The sequence below is a fragment of the Coffea arabica genome, chromosome 11e (genome assembly GCF_036785885.1).
Source record: "Coffea arabica cultivar ET-39 chromosome 11e, Coffea Arabica ET-39 HiFi, whole genome shotgun sequence".
In the NCBI taxonomy this organism is placed as follows: domain Eukaryota; kingdom Viridiplantae; phylum Streptophyta; class Magnoliopsida; order Gentianales; family Rubiaceae; genus Coffea; species Coffea arabica.
Window position 1 is genome coordinate 18,042,297 of NC_092331.1, and position 20,940 is coordinate 18,063,236.

General features: G+C 36.0%; 1 pseudogene; it reads right to left on the reverse strand.

Moving 5' to 3' along the window:
- Nucleotides 1–1,204: 1,204 nt before the first annotated feature.
- LOC140021184 (probable pectinesterase 15) lies at nt 1,205–19,437 on the reverse strand (annotated as a pseudogene).
- Nucleotides 19,438–20,940: the final 1,503 nt, after the last annotated feature.

Sequence of the window (20,940 nt, forward strand, 5' to 3'; positions counted from 1 at the left end):
GACGTCCTAAGAGATTCAAGAAAACTTCCAGAACTCATTGATCTCATTCGGACGCATAAAAACTGACTATCGGACGTCCGACAGCACCAACGGCTAGTTGACTCTTCAGTCGCCTTCTACCCGTTGACAGCATTAATTGAAGAATTTTCTGGTCTCCTATAGAAAGAACAAAGTCAACCACCTCAGAATAACTTTGCACATCAAGTCTACATCAGATAGTGAGTGATTCAAGTGTTAGAATACTCCAAAGGAACATTTGTACTCTTTGCTTGTGCAATTTTCTTGTAGCTTTTCAAGTGTGACTCAGCTTCTTCAATAGTGTAGCATTGTGAGGGTTTTCAGAGTGTGTAAAACTTCCTTGCTTGACCAAGTGTGGTTTGGGGCAAGAAGGAAGTGATCCTTCCTTTGTACACAAGAAATTGGTTGCAAGACTGTTCAACTTGAAGTAGCTGATTATATAAAGTTTTGTTCAAACTCAAGTGGAGTTTGAAGTCTGGTTTGTTTTTCTACTTTCATTTACAGCTTTACTATATAATCTGCTCACATTCTCATCTCACGAACATCTGTATTTTCTTATAATCTGATCCATTGAGTGGTCTTTGAGAAAAGCAGGGTAGGCTTGAAAAAAGAGTGACCTATATTTCAGCTGATTTTTTGAAAACCTAATTCACCCCCTCTTAGGTTGTCTTCGATCCTTACAGAAGCAACCGACCTACTTTTCTCTTAATATCTCAACAATACAATTCTTGAACCAATATTATGTTAGTAGTGTTTTAGAAATTTTCATATTATTATTTAGTAGTGTTTTAGTCAAGTTAGTGTTTTAATAATTGTATTGGAATTAAATTATGGTAGTTTTATTGTTTAGAAATTAGTATTTTATTAAGAAATTTCTTATGGGTGTAAAACTTGTTTATCAAACCATCTAGTATATAAATAGGGTATCATATTATTGTATTTAGTTGAGAAGACTAAAATTTAAGAGTTTTGTCGTTATGTGTGATTAATAATAGATTGTTAACAATTATTCCTCATCTCCCACACATACTTGCGTGTTTGTAAATTGTCTCTTCATATATATTGATTTTGTGATACATATCTCCCCCTACACATACTTGTATGTATGTAAATTGCCTTCTCATATATATTGATTTTATGAAATATATCTGTTATATGTTTTTTGGTAAATTTTTTGGGTTGTACATCAAAAAGATGACATTGAGAAAATCACTGTAGCATGAGACCTTGAAACTCATCCCTGCCATATTTTACTACCGCCTTTAACGCTGCAATTCATGAAAGAGAAGCCTGAATTCTCGCTTATTGAATTCCGCGCCTACATTGTGATGGCTCCACTAATACCACTTGAAACTTCTTTTGCTACTAAATTTATCACGTAATTCTTGTAAAATGATATTCCATTTCCAATTATGAAATCGATGGATCCTTAGACGAACAAATTTCGAAATAGTGCCTTCCACTATCGTCATAAAGGATATCTTTTGCCCCATAGAATCCACACTCATAAAATGCAGCTTTGTCACCGAAAATTCTCAGTGCCACAGTCTGTGCTCCGACTGCACCAGGGGATGGAGGAGGAGCTGTGTTCTGAAAGCTAATATTATAAGTTACTAAATTGGTAGATATAATGGCAGTTGTATAGCTGAATGGAGTTCCTCCAGTCGAATTAGCAGTGTCATTCTAAGCAATCATTGTCTATAAATAGCCCTGACCTTGTATTAATAAGTTTTTCTTATTTACACTAACCGTCACTTTCTCCCTGTACGTGCCTGAATCAATTATGATAAGTGTCCAAGTTGGGTTTAAATCAGGAACAACATCCACTGCCTTCTGTACATTGCTGAAATTTTTGAATGAAATTTTTTGAGTTCTACTTCTGGTATCAGAGTTCTAGATTCAAGAAATTGAACTTAGGGTGCCTTTGAACATTTAACATTTGTCCCGATTACAAGATTTATAGTGGATATTTTTCACTGTCAGAGTTAGTATAAAAATTATAGTTGTTTTTCGTTGTCAGAGTTAGAGCATAAAAATTGTAGCGAAGAAATTTGTTGATCAAGTTAGACAAGAAGGATGGTCATGAAATGTCTAGCTTGTGAGGATTGGATCATAAGATTTGTCTGCAAGATTTGTCAAATTGATTGTGGCTGTGAAGATAAGGATTCAAGAAAAATTCTATTAGTTGAATTGCGGTTATGAAAATCATAAAGTGAATTGTCAATAAGTTGATATCAAATTAGGCGACGAAAACATCCTATCCAGAAGCATGGATTATTTCACAAGTGGAAAATAAATTGCGCGATGCGATTGATAAGTATATATTTTACGTGTTTTTACTGTGTTTTATTAATTAGTTTTGGTGTGTTTTATCTAATTTTATAGCTAATGCACTAGCTTTATAGTGAAAATATGCATTTTATGGTTTGGAGTGTAAAATTTGCATATCTATGGATTTTAATGGTGAAAATTTCATGTTTTTGTAGGTTTAAGAATTCAATCATCAAATGACATGATTTGACAAGATAATTCGATGATTGATGATGGTTTAAAGAGATAAAAAGAAGTTATGAAGTGCAAAAGAGGAAATGCAATCAAGAATGAAGGAAGCAAGTTTCACAGCTTTGACACATTATGGTGTTCTGGCTATATCTCGAAATACAAGAATTGGATTGAGGTGATTCTTGAACCATTTTGAAGCTAAGAGATAGATATACATTTGGTATGAAGACATCGAAATCCAGTTCAGTCGTTTTCCTTGTCAAAATGTCAAAATACAGAAGTGCAACTCTATTATCACAAGCTAAAATAGAGATCTGATCAGTTGATGGTATTTTGATCATATCTCGGTCCAAAGAGCTCCAAATTGATGATTCTTGAGGCATTGGAAAGCTAACTCAAAGGGCTCAACTTTTATGTTTTGCACAAGAGCTAGTTCAGCCTTCATCATCAAGAAAAAACAGTTGAATCGATGCCAAATATACAGAAGTGAAAACACGACTTCATGAATACGTGGCTTGTAGTCGCGTATTCTCACCTGATTGTTGCAACTTGCTCATCAACTTGCTCTGTTTTCATACAAATTTTCTACCTCAATTCCATCTATCAATCTCGGGTGTATCTGATCAAGAAAAGGTTGGAAAGTTTGTGAGACAACTCATGGAAAGATTCAAGAGTAAAAAATGACAACTTTAACAACTCATTTGATTCTTGAATTCCTCTATAAATAGAGGCCTTTGGAAACATTTTAAAAACTTTAGAAGGCTAGAGAAACTCCAACAAAATATAGACTTTCACGAGAGTTTCCTTAGTTCATTAGTTAGAGTAGTATAGTGTAGGTAGTGTAGTGTTTCCTTCTTGTATTTGTAGCTAAACTTAGATGAAGTTGAGGATGAAGATGGAGAGCATGGAGTTCAAGTGACATGAGTGACATTTCTCCTATCACTTTATTTCTTGTATTGCATCTTATGTTTAGTTATAATACAAATATGGATCTTTCTTTCATTTTCTTCATGTTTAGTTAAAGTTTATGCCTATAGTTATGGTTGAACTTACTATATCTAATTTATGATGTTGACTTGGTTATTTGATGATATTATATTGAACAAGTTATTTATCACTTTTGCTTTTCTAATCATGATTAACCGGCCATTAATTGTGATAATCTAAAGGTGTTAAGTTTGCAATAAAAATTGAAATTAAACACAAGTTCAAGGAAGTGATAAACCTAGGGAGTACATTCACAAAAGTAGAGGTACACCTATATGGTTTAATGACTTGTTTCATGTAATTTCATAGAAGAAATGACTTTGTAGTTAATTCATAACCACGAGAGTAGGTATGATTTATCTACAAGTATAGTTGATTCACTACGAGAGTAGGTTTCACATATATCAGGAAATTATGCCATAACTAGCCAAGATAATAGCATTCACTTAACCGGTAATGCCACTTGCAAAAGTAGTAAGGAATTTCATATCTCTAAGAGTTTTCTAGTGTTATCTTCATTAATTTTATAGTTATGGTTGTCTAGATAATAAAGGAGTTCGAAAACCACCGGTAGTTGCAATCTTCCCTGTAGGATCAATACCTAATACCCTTGTGCTCAATAAACCATTCGTATACTTGCGAAAAAATCGTGTGTGGGGTATTTAGGATTTATAAACATAAAATTTGATTGTGAATGAACAAATTGTATATGTATACCCCGCGCACGTCAAGTTTTTGGCGCCGTTGCCGGGGAAGATTTGTCAATATCGGTGCTAAGAGCAACTTTATTAATTTAGACATTTTTATTTATTTTTCTTGTTTTTGTTGTGTCTAGTATCTTCTTAGTTGTATTTTGTGTGTTGTTGAGTCTTTATTTGTATGTTTTTTATATGTGTCGAGTCAACTATTCTCTTTGACTAAACTTGTTTTTAAGTTACTTTAAAGACATGTTTAGAGATTCAAGGAGAGTAGAAAACTTGAGGAGACAATGCATGAGAGATGGAAGATCGATACTGGATGGTTATCACGTGCAAAACTCCTTGAATAGAGATAATCAAGAAATTACTAATAGTATGTCTTTTGAAGATGGTTTAAGGTGTTTAAAGTTTAAATTTGATGTTATAATGTTAAAATTCAAATGGACACCATTATGAATATGCTTGAGCAAAAGAGGAATATTAATGCTTTTAATTCTTATTATTTGATTTGTGACTTGTGTGGAGGTTATCATACTATTCATACATGTAGACAAACACAAAATGTGGATTATTATGGTGAATTTGGGCATTACAATTCTTGTTTTGATCAATATGGTCCTAATCGGGGCAATTTTTATGCTTATGGTTTGGATAATCAATGTATTTATAGTGATTCTCCATGTTTTTATGATTATCCACCGGAATGTGTCCAATATGAACATAAACCATCTTGAGAATTGGCAATAGAAAGGTTAGTTAATCCACATTCACCTTTGGAATTAGAAAGTGGACCATTAGCTAACCATTCTAAGCCATCTTCGGAATTAGTTATAGATATGCTAGCAAATGTAACCTCTGACCGTTTTGATAGGGTTGAGGAAAGATTAGATGAATTAATTTCTCACTTTGGTAGAATACAAGACCAATTATATGTTTTGTGTGAAGTTATTTCTTCTAATGATATGCAAAATGACTCTAACATGAATGATGGGAATGTTGTATGTGAAAATGGATTATATTTTGATCAAAACGATGAATCCAATTTGAGTTTCAATGATGACATGTCCATTTTACAAGATAATATCTTTGAAACTACCTTTGAACCTCAAGAGATGAGTATTAAAGACTCATTTTTCACCCCTCTTGAGCAATGTATTGAGAGTACAGGTTTTAAAGATATTATTCTCCAAGAAAGCCAAGCGGACGTTCCTTTGGTGAGTTCTCAAGTGATACACATTCAAGGTAATGTCTATGAATCACTTGATATAGGTAAGCTTCTTCCACCTCTCATATCTTCAGAACATGTGGCTTTTGCTATAAAGCCACCTTTTAATGATCCACCATAACCTAAAATGGTGGATTATTCATTAACAAAGCCTCCTTGAAAAATGAGGCAAAATAGTCGAGCCAACGACTATAAACAAAAGCGCTTGTTGGGAGGCAACCCAAAGTTTGTTTAAATTTATGTTATTTTGGTGTGATTTTATGTTTAAATTATGAGTTTGAGTTATTTTGTTGTTTTTCTTTTGTAGGTATTGGAAATAGAGGCAAAAGTGATCAAATGAGGTGGAAAAGGCGAAATTCGATCAAGGAACTCAACCTCTCAATTTGAGTAAATGTTGTTTTTGATTCATTAGAAGGGGGTAAAATGCATGTTTTGATTGTTTTACATGTGCGTGTATTGAATATTTTGGCAAACGAATGATCTAAAATTCATTTTAAGTAATTAGAGTAAAAGCACAATTTTTGAAAAGTTAATAAATTTCTGCAGAAAAATTGCAGCATGAAGAAAACGGGAGCTCAGCAATATGTGACTTGAAGTCGCATATTCAATTCTGTGAAAACAAAGAAGAAAACGCGGCTACCAAAATGAGACTCCAAGTCGTGTTTTCATAAGCCGCGTATTCGATCTTGAGTTTTTTCAATTGAAAACGCGAAGTTCCAAAACGCGACTTTTAGCTCGCATTTTGAAGTCGCGTTTTTAGGATTTCTCTTTTAAAATGAAAACGCAGGTTCATCTCCTTTTTCTTCTTCCTTTTCACCTCACATACACTCACAGACATTTCATCAATCTCCTCTTATACACCATTTTCTTGCAAGAAATCATCTAATAAACATCATTTGACCTTCATAGAGCTTTTATAACCGATTAGAATTCGCATAAAACATCTCAAAAATTGGATTAAGGCTAGGGCTCATAGTTTCTATCCAAATCTATTGGAGGTCAATTGGGGTGACTTTCATAGGGTTTTTGCACCATTTGCATCACCAAACATCACTCTACCAATTTGCGGTAACTTTCTTCAACTTAATTTGGTACTTCAAATTCACCATTTGCATATCTTATGAGTATATTGATACACTTTGGATGGTGAATAGGTGATGTTATTGGTTGATGTATATAAGTTTCATTATGCTTATTTAACATCTCTTAGCATGTTTAGATGATCAAATGCGGGAATGTGATGATCTATGCAATATTTCACTTAATGCACATTCTTACTTTATGATCAATATAGTATTTGCTCTTGGAATGTTGTTAAGCATAATTGGACGTTTTCAATTGCTCAAATATGACTTGTTTATGGTGCTTACATGTACACATTCATTATATGGTGACATTTTAGCCAATTTGATTGCTTATTCTTCATATAGGGCATGATTGGATGATAAATTTTGAATATGTGAAGAATGTAGCAATTTTGGTGACATTTTAGGGGTAAAATTGAACATGTGCATAATGTATGTTCTTAGATTGTATTTTACTCCTAATCTTGTTATTATATGGTGATGATATAATTACCTAGAGAAGGAAACATGCTTATACTTCATATTCTAGGTAATAAATGTGATGATAGTGCTAAATGCTTAAGGAGTTTGGAAAATGTGGTGTGCTAATGTGAGAGACTTTGGCACAGAGTTATCTGCAAAATATTCTTCATACCTTTGTCGTTTTTTGCATTCTTGACCTTTGTGACGCCCCGGAAAAAAATGAGTTTGAGAACCCGAAAATTTTCTAATTTTCTAGGGTTTATTTATTTAATCGCCCTCCTTTTCTACATTTTCTTGATTAGAAAAATTCCCCAGATAAAGTTTATGAGCAAAGATAGTTTTAAAATGATTTTTCTAGTATCGGTTAGTTTTTGAGAAATTAAGAATATATATTGGACGTGGGACCCACTAGTGCGAAAAGTTCGGAAAAATTCGGCCAGTTAGGTTAAATTCCGGATACTGTGTAAAATTTATCGGGTGTTAAGGGATAAGTAGAGTGTGTGAAGTGATTGATGTGAGAGAGAAAAGAAGGATAGGAATGCATTTAATAAGGTGCCACGTGTCATTTTCTTATTGGTTGAACTTTTAAGAATTACTATTCATTGTCTTGACTTATTTGACCAAGGGATTAAATATCCAAAATTCACCAAAAAATCACCATTTTTCTCTCTTGTTTGGCCGGCTCTCTCTCTCACTCTTGCAAGAAGGAAAACTTCTCCAATCTTCAAGTTTCTACTAGCAAATCATCTCAATCAAGGCCATAAACAAGATTTCACTCCATAGAAACTTTCCTTCTAGTGCTAGCAAGTTGTGTAGTGAAGTTTGTTTGTAGGTCTAAGGTGGCCAACATCTCTCTCTCTCTTGTTTCTTGGTAAGTGAAGCTTGAAACACCCTACTACCTTTAATGATGGTTATATGATGCTTAGAAGTGGCATGAGTGTGTGAAAATGTGATTTATTTCTTGATTTGAAGAGTTTTGGTGAAGTTTTTATTTTATTGGGATTTTTTCTGGTTTAATATGATCTTGATGTTGGGGTCTTGTATGATGATTTGCAATGGACTAAAATGGCTCTAGTGGATGTGAAATGTGGTTAAATACAATCAATTTTGGATTTGGTGTGAAATTTGAAAAGTTAGGGTTCTTGAACCCCAATTCTGTCCGGTTTTAGATCACTGGGTTAGAGGCCGAATTAGACTTTGATCAAAACATGAAAGTTGTAGGTATTGATGTGTTTGAGGTGCCTGTAAAATTTCAGGTCATTTGGATGAGTGTAGAGTGAGTTATGCCGTTTTTACTGTAGCTGTTCTGCTTTGATCAGAATGCGAAAACTGCGATAGTAATTGGACATTTTGACTGGAATTGGTTTGGATTTTGGAGTTGGTGTCTTCTGATGAAATGTAGCTGGATGTCTTAGCTAACTTATGCCTTTGGAATTTCGGCATTTGGACTTGTATGGACTGCGATATACCGATTACAGTTTTCTGTGTTTTGCAAACCTGTTTTGGTGATTCTGGTTTAGTGTTTGGCATTTTCGACCTAGTTAAGCTAGGAACTGGATTGAGTGACCTTCTACATTGTTGTAGCCCTGTTTCATAGCTTCGAAACGGTGGGTCTTACACCCCCAACCGATAATTGTAGTGAGAGTTGTGCCATTACCGCATTATGACGTCAAAACTGTTTTTCTGGTTTTGAGCTTAACCTTCATTTCCGGACTTTTCCCTAGCTTGACTTGTCTTTGTACTACTTGGAGCTTGCTGAATGGATATTAGATGAACTTATTTGTGTGACTTTGGGACTGGCTGGAGTAATAATGAAGCCATGATGGCTGGAAAAGTTAGCAAATGTAGGGGAAGTGCTGTCCGAACTTTGAAGGGACTTGTTTGCATTGGGTTTGTGATCTAAGGCTTGGAGTTGAGCAAGGCAATGATACATGATGGATGGTTTCTGAGCCGTGGAGGTGAGTGACCCTAAACTGTTTCCAAAGTTACTTTTGAAATGTTCCTTGCATTGTTTCTTTGGTTTGCATATCATGTGTGCGCGCATACGAGTTCTTGACATGGTTTGGCTTTAATGAGTTCTTGAGGAGTCTTGTGCTGGACACCAACGTCTCCACCACTTTCGTGAGTTTGTGATATGATCTGGAGCACCGATGCTGCTCCCCTTTAATGTTTATGGTTTCATGATCTGTTTGAGCGTTGGGTGTTTAGTTTCAATGATTTCACTGGCTCACGAGAGCAAAAATACGTGCATTTGATACTTGAATCATGACATCATGACATCATCGAAATGAATTATTGTGAAAGATATTTGATTACTGGTTTTATTTGGTTACTCGCTGAGCTTCTAGCTCACCCCAAAAATATTTTATTCCCCTCCACAGGGCTCAAGGCGAAGACAGGACTTGTTGTGCTTATTCATGTGAATGGATGGATTATCTCGTGTATGGTTTGAATTTGGATTTCCTTTTGTGTAATAGTTATTATTAGGGATTGTAATGAATGTTTGGAATCGATCGGATGTATACATACGTTCCACGCTTGGAATTAGTTTCCGCTTCGTTTTGTTTATATGTAAATATTGGAGATTTACATTGTAATATTTGAGGTTTATTCTTGTAATATATTTGAGGATTGTAGTGAACGACTGAGTCCCGGCGAGAGCTGGGCAGGCGGCCCGCCGAACCCTCTGGTTCGCCTCAGGGGGAGGTGGGGCCGTCACAGTTGGTATCAGAGCTTAGGCTTCAGATCTCTGTAGTGTATCCTAGGCTTGAAGTTTAGGATGCCGGACTGTGGGTTTGGGTTGCAATATTAGTGATTCTTGCGGGATATCTCGACTTGATTGGTACAAGAGGGAATGTCGAGGACGACATTCTTTTAAGGAGGGGAGATTGTGACGCCCCGGAAAAAAATGAGTTTGAGAACCCGAAAATTTTCTAATTTTCTAGGGTTTATTTATTTAATCGCCCTCCTTTTCTACATTTTCTTGATTAGAAAAATTCCCCAGATAAAGTTTATGAGCAAAGATAGTTTTAAAATGATTTTTCTAGTATCGGTTAGTTTTTGAGAAATTAAGAATATATATTGGACGTGGGACCCACTAGTGCGAAAAGTTCGGAAAAATTCGGCCAGTTAGGTTAAATTCCGGATACTGTGTAAAATTTATCGGGTGTTAAGGGATAAGTAGAGTGTGTGAAGTGATTGATGTGAGAGAGAAAAGAAGGATAGGAATGCATTTAATAAGGTGCCACGTGTCATTTTCTTATTGGTTGAACTTTTAAGAATTACTATTCATTGTCTTGACTTATTTGACCAAGGGATTAAATATCCAAAATTCACCAAAAAATCACCATTTTTCTCTCTTGTTTGGCCGGCTCTCTCTCTCACTCTTGCAAGAAGGAAAACTTCTCCAATCTTCAAGTTTCTACTAGCAAATCATCTCAATCAAGGCCATAAACAAGATTTCACTCCATAGAAACTTTCCTTCTAGTGCTAGCAAGTTGTGTAGTGAAGTTTGTTTGAAGGTCTAAGGTGGCCAACATCTCTCTCTCTCTTGTTTCTTGGTAAGTGAAGCTTGAAACACCCTAATACCTTTAATGATGGTTATATGATGCTTAGAAGTGGCATGAGTGTGTGAAAATGTGATTTATTTCTTGATTTGAAGAGTTTTGGTGAAGTTTTTATTTTATTGGGATTTTTTCTGGTTTAATATGATCTTGATGTTGGGGTCTTGTATGATGATTTGCAATGGACTAAAATGGCTCTAGTGGATGTGAAATGTGGTTAAATACAATCAATTTTGGATTTGGTGTGAAATTTGAAAAGTTAGGGTTCTTGAACCCCAATTCTGTCCGGTTTTAGATCACTGGGTTAGAGGCCGAATTAGACTTTGCTCAAAACATGAAAGTTGTAGGTATTGATGTGTTTGAGGTGCCTGTAAAATTTCAGGTCATTTGGATGAGTGTAGAGTGAGTTATGCCGTTTTTACTGTAGCTGTTCTGCTTTGATCAGAATGCGAAAACTGCGATAGTAATTGGACATTTTGACTGGAATTGGTTTGGATTTTGGAGTTGGTGTCTTCTGATGAAATGTAGCTGGATGTCTTAGCTAACTTATGCCTTTGGAATTTCGGCATTTGGACTTGTATGGACTGCGATATACCGATTACAGTTTTCTGTGTTTTGCAAACCTGTTTTGTTGATTCTGGTTTAGTGTTTGGCATTTTCGACCTAGTTAAGCTAGGAACTGGATTGAGTGACCTTCTACATTGTTGTAGCCCTGTTTCATAGCTTCGAAACGGTGGGTCTTACACCCCCAACCGATAATTGTAGTGAGAGTTGTGCCATTACCGCATTATGACGTCAAAACTATTTTTCTGGTTTTGAGCTTAACCTTCATTTCCGGACTTTTCCCTAGCTTGACTTGTCTTTGTACTACTTGGAGCTTGCTGAATGGATATTAGATGAACTTATTTGTGTGACTTTGGGACTGGCTGGAGTAATAATGAAGCCATGATGGCTGGAAAAGTTAGCAAATGTAGGGGAAGTGCTGTCCGAACTTTGAAGGGACTTGTTTGCATTGGGTTTGTGATCTAAGGCTTGGAGTTGAGCAAGGCAATGATACATGATGGATGGTTTCTGAGCCGTGGAGGTGAGTGACCCTAAACTGTTTCCAAAGTTACTTTTGAAATGTTCCTTGCATTGTTTCTTTGGTTTGCATATCATGTGTGCGCGCATACGAGTTCTTGACATGGTTTGGCTTTAATGAGTTCTTGAGGAGTCTTGTGCTGGACACCAACGTCTCCACCACTTTCGTGAGTTTGTGATATGATCTGGAGCACCGATGCTGCTCCCCTTTAATGTTTATGGTTTCATGATCTGTTTGAGCGTTGGGTGTTTAGTTTCAATGATTTCACTGGCTCACGAGAGCAAAAATACGTGCATTTGATACTTGAATCATGACATCATGACATCATCGAAATGAATTATTGTGAAAGATATTTGATTACTGGTTTTATTTGGTTACTCGCTGAGCTTCTAGCTCACCCCAAAAATATTTTATTCCCCTCCACAGGGCTCAAGGCGAAGGCAGGACTTGTTGTGCTTATTCATGTGAATGGATGGATTATCTCGTGTATGGTTTGAATTTGGATTTCCTTTTGTGTAATAGTTATTATTAGGGATTGTAATGAATGTTTGGAATCGATCGGATGTATACATACGTTCCACGCTTGGAATTAGTTTCCGCTTCGTTTTGTTTATATGTAAATATTGGAGATTTACATTGTAATATTTGATGTTTATTCTTGTAATATATTTGAGGATTGTAGTGAACGACTGAGTCCCGGCGAGAGCTGGGCAGGCGGCCCGCCGAACCCTCTGGTTCGCCTCAGGGGGAGGTGGGGCCGTCACAACCTTACTTAGTTTATTTGCCATTTTGTAGTTTAGGTTTCTATTACTAATGGATACAAATGGAACTCATGAAGTTGTGGAGAGAAGTGGACAATGGCTCATGCACTTCATGCTTTGACACTTCAATTGCAACAATAGGGAAGTATTACTTTCTTTATCTTGGTTTCCCTTTTTACACATTGAGCACAATGTGCATGTTAAGTGTGGGGGGGGAGAATTGAGATGATATGCATCGGTTGTGATTGACTTGTGTTTGAAATGATTTGGACTTGATATTAGGAATATTTCTTGTGCTTCAATTTGTTCAATCTTGAGGTTGTTGGCAGGGAATTTAGTCCATTTATAAGGAAAAACTCTGCCAAAATTTTTTCAAAATCTTGTCCAAAATTGCAAAATGCCCCAAAAAGTTTCAAATTTTTTCACTTTTGTCCAATGATTGGACGGTTGAGATTTACTCAACCCAATACAATGAATGGCTATGATTGAAGGTGCAACAAGTTCCATACCTTTAGTAATTCAAATTCCTTCTGGTTTTGAGATAAATATATGTGGTTTGGAAACTTCTTTTCTTATTTAACTTAGGAATGGCTATTATGTGATTATAATTTATATATTTATAGGAAATTTTATTTTGTAAAGTGGAGAAAATTATGCCTACATTTTGCATGTTTGATAAAATTTCTTCTCTTTACTTGATTTTATAAGTTAAGTGATTAATATGGTCAATAAGTACAATACTCTTCTCATGATTATTCTTTTGTGGGAATGTTATTATCTTTGCTTTGAAAAAAGAAAAGAACAAAATTTGTTCTACTCCAATGTTTCTTGTGTTTAGTAACCGGGAGTCTTCATCTAAAAATGTCGACTTTCGTGTAAAACGATACTTGAATTAAGAGTAGGCAAGGAAACTTGAGGATATGAAGTGTTGAGTAACCGGCGATCTTTATCTAAAAATATTGATCTAAGTTGACTATATTATATGAATAAATTCCTCTCTAAGTTGAATAAGAAGATGATCATCGGATTCTATAGCATTTTATTGACCATATGAGTTACTTGTTTGTGAAATTCTGTAAGGATGAGAAATTGACTTGAACTTGTTATAATGTGGTATAATTGGCTCTCCTTTACTTGATATTATGAGTACTTGAACTTAATTGAGTGATTGCATAATTGTTATTTACCTTGTTTTTGAGGAAATGAAATTGAATGGTGCACATATGTTTATTTTCAAAATTTTGAATCATTGTTGGTTTGTATTTCTTATTGCTTGAGGACAAGCAATGGTTCAAGTGTGGGGTATTTGATAAGTGTCTATTTTATGTGTTTTTAATGTGGTTTATTAATTAGTTTTTGGTGTGTTTTATTTAGTTTTATAGCTAATGAACTAGGTTTATAGTGAAAATATGCATTTTATAGTTTGGAGTGTAAAAATTGCATTTTTATGGATTTTAATGGTAAAAACTTCATGTTTTTGTAGGTTTAAGAATTCAATCATCAAATGGCATGATTTGACAAGATAATTGGATGATCGATGATGGTTTAAAGTGATAAAAAGAAGATATGAAGTGCAAAAGAGGAAATGCAATCTAGAACGAAGGAAGCAAGTTTCACAGCTTCGACACATTATGGTATTCCAGCTATATCTTGAGTTACAAGTATTGGATTGAAATGATTCTTGAACTATTTTGAAGCTAAGAGATAGATATACATTTGGTATGAAGACATTGAAGTCTAGTTCAGTCGTTTTCCTTGTCAAAATGTCAAAATACAGAAGTGCAACTCTGTTGTCACAAGATGAAACAGATCTCTGATCAGTTGATGGTATTTTGATCATATCTCAGTCCAAAGAGCTCCAAATGGGATGATTCTTGAGGCATGGAAAGGACTACAACTTTTATAGTTTGCACAAGAGATAGTTCAGCTTTCATCATCAAGAAAAAAGCAGTTGAATCGATGCCAAATATACAAAACTGAAAACACGACTTCATGAATACATGGCTTGTAGTCGCGTATTCTCAATTCGTGTATTCTCACCTGATTGTTGCAACTTGCTCATCAACTTGCTCTACTTTCATACAACTTTTCCAACTCAATCTCAGCTGTATCTGATCAAGAAAAGGTTGGAAAGTTGGAAAGACAACTCATGGAAGATTCAAGAGTAAAAAATGACAACTTTAACAACTCATTTGACTCTTGAATTCCTCTATAAATAGAGGCCTTTGGAGAACATTTCAAAAACTTTGGAAGGCTAGAGAAACTTCACCAAAATTTAGACCTTCACTAGAGTTCTCTTAGTTCATTAGTTAGAGTAGTATAGTGTAGGTAGTGTAGTGTTTCCTTCTTGTATTTGTAGCTAAACTTAGATGAAGTTGAGGATGAAGATGGAGAGCATGGAGTTCAAGTGACATGGGTGATATTTCTCTTATCACTTTATTTCTTGTATTGTATCTTATGTTTAGTTATAATACAAATATGGATCTTTCATTCATTTTCTTCATGTTTAGTTAAAGTTTATGCCTAGAATTATGGTTGAACTTACTATATCTAGTTTATGATGTTTACTTGGTTATTTGATGATATTATGTTGAGCAAGTTATTTATCACTTTTGTTTTTCTAATCATGGTTAATCGGGCATTAATTGTGATAATTTAAAGGTGTTAAGTTTGCAATGAAAATTGAAATTTAACACTAGTTCAAGAAAATGATAAACATAGGAAGTACACTCACGAGAGTAGAGGTGCACCTATATGGCTTTAGTGGCTTGCTTCATGTAATTTCATAGAAGAAATGACTTTGTAGTTAATTCATAACCATGAGAATAAGTATGGTTTATCGACAAGTATAGTTGATTCACTACGAGAGAAGGTTTCACATATATTAGAAAATTACGTCATAACTAGTCAAGATCACTTAACCTGTAGTAAGGAATTCCATATCTTTAGGAGTTTTCTAGTGTTATTTTCATTAATTTTATGTTTATGGTAGTTTAGATAATAAAGGAGTTCGAAAACCACCGGTTGTTGCAATCTTCCTTGTGGAATCGATGCCTAATACCTGACAAATGTCGAGTCTGTGCAATAATAATAAAAACCTAACTACCTCTAAAAGCAGTCAATAATCAATTCAGGTACTAGAGTAGGGACTCTAGATGTACAATGGGTTACTTGATTCACCCTGGTTCCGAAGAGTTTGCTTAATCTGATATATCTGAATTAATTAAGTGACAAACTTTACTAACTAGTAGACAGTAGCAAGCAGGGTCGTTTCCTTAGGGACTAGGGAAAAATTCGTTTCTTCTTAAACTAAGACAAACGGGGGTTTTGAGAATTAAATGCTAATGAATTGCTAACTAAATAAATTAACTGTGAAAATTAATTAATTGAGAAAAATAATTGGAAAAACTCTAGCCAAGGGTACACTTTAGAAATGGTTCAGGCAACTGATCATCGATTCACATATAATTCCAATATTTATTAATATGTTGGTTATAGCTATCATACACGCGATAAACAACCAGATTTTCCTTATTTTTTCGATAGTCAAGGTACGACCGTTAACTATTTCTCTAACCAAGAAATAACCCTAGGTACGACCATAGAATTTATTTTTTAGATTGCATTACGAATTAGAAAAGCCCAACGCTAACTAACAAACATGCTACGAGGGTTTGTTTAAGTTAGATCGTATGTTTTCCTGACATAAATTCAATTATGTCAGTTGCTACCGGGACGAAAGTAATCGAATAATTACGGATTCAACTACCCCCAATTGCAAATAGACTACGTGAATAATTAAATACTGCACAACTATTCAATCATACACAATAGTTATAACAATTAAAAGCAGAAAACATACAAATACCAATAAATGAAGGAAATAGTTAAAATAATTTAGATCTCACAGTTATTATTGAACCAAATCTTTAGTTATCCCCTTGACTAGAAATAGGAAGTTAGTTCTCCATTAATGGAGAACAAGCCACACAAAACAATTGAGAAACGCCGTCAATTCTTGTCTCTCGAAATCGGTCAATACAGCAAGAAAGAACAAGAAATATCGTTGCCTTCTTTTGTCTCTAGCAAAAGCATAAAGAGAGTCTGATGTCTCTCCAATTCAGTCAAAAAGAAGAAATAGAACAAGTCAACAATTGTGGCTTTTTCATTTGTTTTTCTCCAAGTTTTGCCAAGAAGCCTCAAAAATCAAAGACAAGAATAATGTACAAAATACTTCTCTGCTTTTTTAGCCTCCAAAAGAAACGGTGCCTAAAATCTCTCACCTTTCCTACTTTTTCTCCTAATTAATTGGTATCCAAATACCAATTACTTCCTAAACAACAATCCTTTTACAATTTAGCTTCTTCAGCGTTTGCTTTCTTTTGGAGTGACCCCACTGATTTCCCAATTTGTAGCCAGCTACTTAACTCATTTTTTTGAAGCTTCTCACGTGCGAATAATCCCGAGAATCCAGCCTTGAAGGTTGGAGTTAGGCGTGGGCACGCCTAACTGTCCGGAAGTCTTCTGAAATATTGATTTTCAGCACCTTTTTTTCACCACTTCCTGCAATTAACACCAAACACAAAATCTGAGTAGAATCCACCAAATAGAGCGACATTTAGTCCAAACAACTATTAATATTAGTGAAATAACCCACTAAAATACACCCTATCAATCTCCTCCATACCTAAACTATGCTTGTCTTCAAGCATAATTAACTTCAAAGTGAAATTAAGATACCAGACAATTCACAGTAGTTCATACCAATAACGGTATTCAAAATTCCCCAATAACTTCATCAAAATCAGAATATACCAAACTGACAATTCTCACATTTAATATGCACTCATTCACTCCAAAGTATATAATAGGATGGCTGTCAAATCAACACAACAGAATGACATTTCCATAAGTTTGCTCATATATCACATCTCCACCACTTAACTATGAATTAAATGCACAAATCAAAGGGAGTTCACAAGGTTGTAGTGAGGCTCGGGTGAAGGGGTAGGATAAAAAGGATTTTAAGGGTGTAAAAATGTCAAAAAAATGCCCGAAAATTCATTGCACAGGTTCTTGCGAATTTGTACCTCCAAGGCATCTCAACAACCCAACAAATGAAGTAATAGTCGGCACTTGTCACAAATACTTTGATTTCAACTTCTTTTTTTTTATATATTTATTTTCTTTCTTTTTTTTTCTTTTGTTGCTTTTTGCTTTTTTCTCTTTTTTTTCTTTGAATACCAACACCATAGAAATCAACTTCACTTGTCATACTTGCATTTCTGATTCACTGCCTTTCAAATAATATCCAACTCCCATGCAATGGAATCAAAGCATTTTTTCAACTCAAGGTATAAAGAGAAAGCCTAAAAAGAAGGTTTTTCAGCTAACAATTAAGGTATCAAACGAAGAAAAGGGGTTAAAGGCTCAACTTGGCTTACTAAAGGTAGATAAGATAAAAGTAGGTTTGTGAGCAAGTAAAAAATGGTTCAATCCTAGGTGCCCTCATCATTTTAATGCATCAAATTCAATTAAATATGGTCATAACATGCATAACCGAGCAAGTTCTAGAATGACAAACCATGTGCAATAACCACTCAACAAACGAAAAAAATAAGCCCAAAAATCTCACAAGTGGTCAAAATTATGTCAAGTTCAACATATTCATCAATTAACTCATCATCGAGAAAAGTAAAAGACCCCATGGCATAAACTTACTACTCATACTCGTATCTCAATTACATTCATCAGTGTTTAAATCAAAGAACTACTAAGGAAAAGAAAATGCAAATCAAACAACTAAAAGCATAACTAATCCTTCCCTACACCTAAACGTTACATTGCCCTCAATGTAAGCAAATAAAGATAAAAAATAGAGGTAATGGGGCAACAACACTTCCCTATACACAGACGAGGGTAGAAAAGGACTAAGATTCGGGAGGAAAGGGTGGGCGGAAACCCACGTGGGTGAAGTACTAAGCCAAGTTCTGCGCCATTCCAGACACCTGGCGCTCGATCCGCTCCAATCTAGAATCCATGTGATGTAGCTGGAAGCAGAGGTCAGAAGACTGTCAGTCAGCAGAAGAGGAAGGCCCAGGGGTGTCAGTGGAAGGACCGCCAGTCTCAGAAATGGCAGATTTGGAAGCTTTGCGCCTAGGAGGAAATCTGGATCGGCCCCGGGGGAATGAACTGGAAGACACCATTGACCTGTTGCACTAGACCCATCTTTTCCAAACAAACTAAATCAAGAGATTCCATAGTACAAGCCAAATGCAGATTATGATTAGTCAAATCCAAAACCTCAAGATTTATAGCCAATTGAGTGATAAAAGAACCTAGAATTAACGACTTATTTTTCTTGCTTAAGATAGTTCGGAGGTGAGAAGCAAACCAACAACCCAAATTGACCTTAATCTCAGCAACTGTACACCAAATAAAAAAAACTCGGGTTTGGTCAAAGTACCCGAACTATCTTTCCTACTTGAGAAGCTATAAGCCATAAAATGGTGTAAATAGCGAAAAATGGGGTTCCTAAGAAAAGAGACTTTAGACTGGCTAGGATCATAAGATTGAGTGTCAACGGACAAGTCTTTCCAATAGCCAGTGTTATGGGAGAAAAAGAGCTCAGTGTATTCGCAGGCACTTGCCATATATTCATCAGTTTGGGAATAAGGAATGTCAATAAAACCAAGAGCCAAATTAAATTCAGTGATGGACTGTTTGAACTCCCTACCCATCAATCTAAACCGAACCACCTCAGAAATCGTAACAGAGAATTCATCAGGAACATTGAACTAGAAAGTGGCATAGAATTCCCAAATTAACTCAATGAAAGCAGGTAAAACAATAGAAGCATAATTTGTCCAACCTATGGCGGTTAACTTCCTAGTGACTTCATCCCTAATGTTTAAAAGATCGAGTGTGGGGCCGTAGATGAATTTACAAAGAATAATTTTTCTTATACAAGCAGTGGCATACTGTTCCTTATCAGCAGCCCCGGTGAAGGACAAATGTCCACCGAAGTGGACCAGAGAAGAGAGGTGAACCTCCATATTCCTCCCAAGGCGGGTCCAAAGGCCTTCTGAAACAGTCGCTTTGGGAAGGTCAACTCAAAGGGACAGTGGGTTGGGGGTGGAGGTAGATGGTCTATTCCTACTTTTATCTTTTGTTTTAACCATTTGACACCAGTAAACAGGACCAGAGCTACGTACAAACACTAAAAATAAGTCAACTGGCCGCCAATTAAACAAAGGGTCCCCAATCACAGCTCCAAATACCGACAACTAAAGAAATAGACAAACCAGAAAACACAACATTTAACGATACTACCCCCACACACAGGAAACATACAAAGACTAATTAAACAGAAAAAAAACACAACAAAACTCCCCAAAAACAACGATTTTAATGCAAGATTAAACAAATAGTCAGACGTGGTCAAAGACAAAATCACAGCACCCCAAATAAGCACAAATTAACTATCATCATCTAAAAATTAAAAATCTATTCTCAGCTAAAAGTAACAGAAAATTAGAGAAAGAAGGGGCTTGAGGTAAGACCAGGCAGTGGAGAAGACGGTGAAGCAGCGGCGATGGCAATGGAGGTGGAGACGGTGCCACGCGTGGGAGACACGCGCTTTGACAGCGGGCAGGCGCGCGACCAGGTGCGCTGAGGCTCGCTGGGCAGCGTGCGTGGTTGGTGTTGGCAAGCCTGGATGCGTTGGAGCGCGCTGATTGCGCTTGGGCATGCGCTGGAGCGCCTAACTGCGCATTGTCTATGTGCGATGGCAGAGAAGAGGCACGTGCGGCGCGCGCTGGCGGACAAGAGGGTTGGTCGCGATCGCGGTTGCCGCCGCTGGTTGGAGCTGGACGCGCGCTGGAGGAAGGCGAGGCGGACGTGCGACGGCGGGGAGAGGGGAAGAAGAAGAAAAGGAAGAAAAATAAAGAAAAAGAAGAAGGAAAAGAAAGAAGAAAGAAAAAAGAAAGAGAAGAAAGAAGAAAGAAGGGCAACGGGTTTTCTTCTCTTTTTTTTTTCTTTTTTTTTTGGAACATAAGTGAGGGCAATTCCATCTTTTCACCCTTTTTTTTTAAAAGAACCCTTGTGTTAGGCTGGGCACGCCTAACTGCCTACGAGTCTTCTGACCAATCACCAGGTGGTCACGCTTAACTACTAGAGAGTTTTCTGACTAATCTTCAGAAATTGAGTTTCTTAAGTGTGACAACCTGGCGTGGGCACGCTTAACTCATGGAGAGTTTTCTGCTCGCAGACGTGAATTGCCTTCCTTAAGCATGACCACTTAGCGTGGGCATGTCTAACTATTAGGTAGTCTTCTGTCTGCTTAATTAAAACTTTCTTAGGCATGACCACTTAGCGTGGGCACATCTAACTGCCAACTTCCTACCACAAAAACAAAAACTCACTAAATGCAACTAACAATTAACAAAAATTCGAGAAACATAAAAAAACTATAACAAATAGCCTTGGATTGCCTCCCAAGCAGCACCTTTGTTTAACGTACTTGGCTAGACTTGGTCGAAACTCTCAAGCGGGATAAA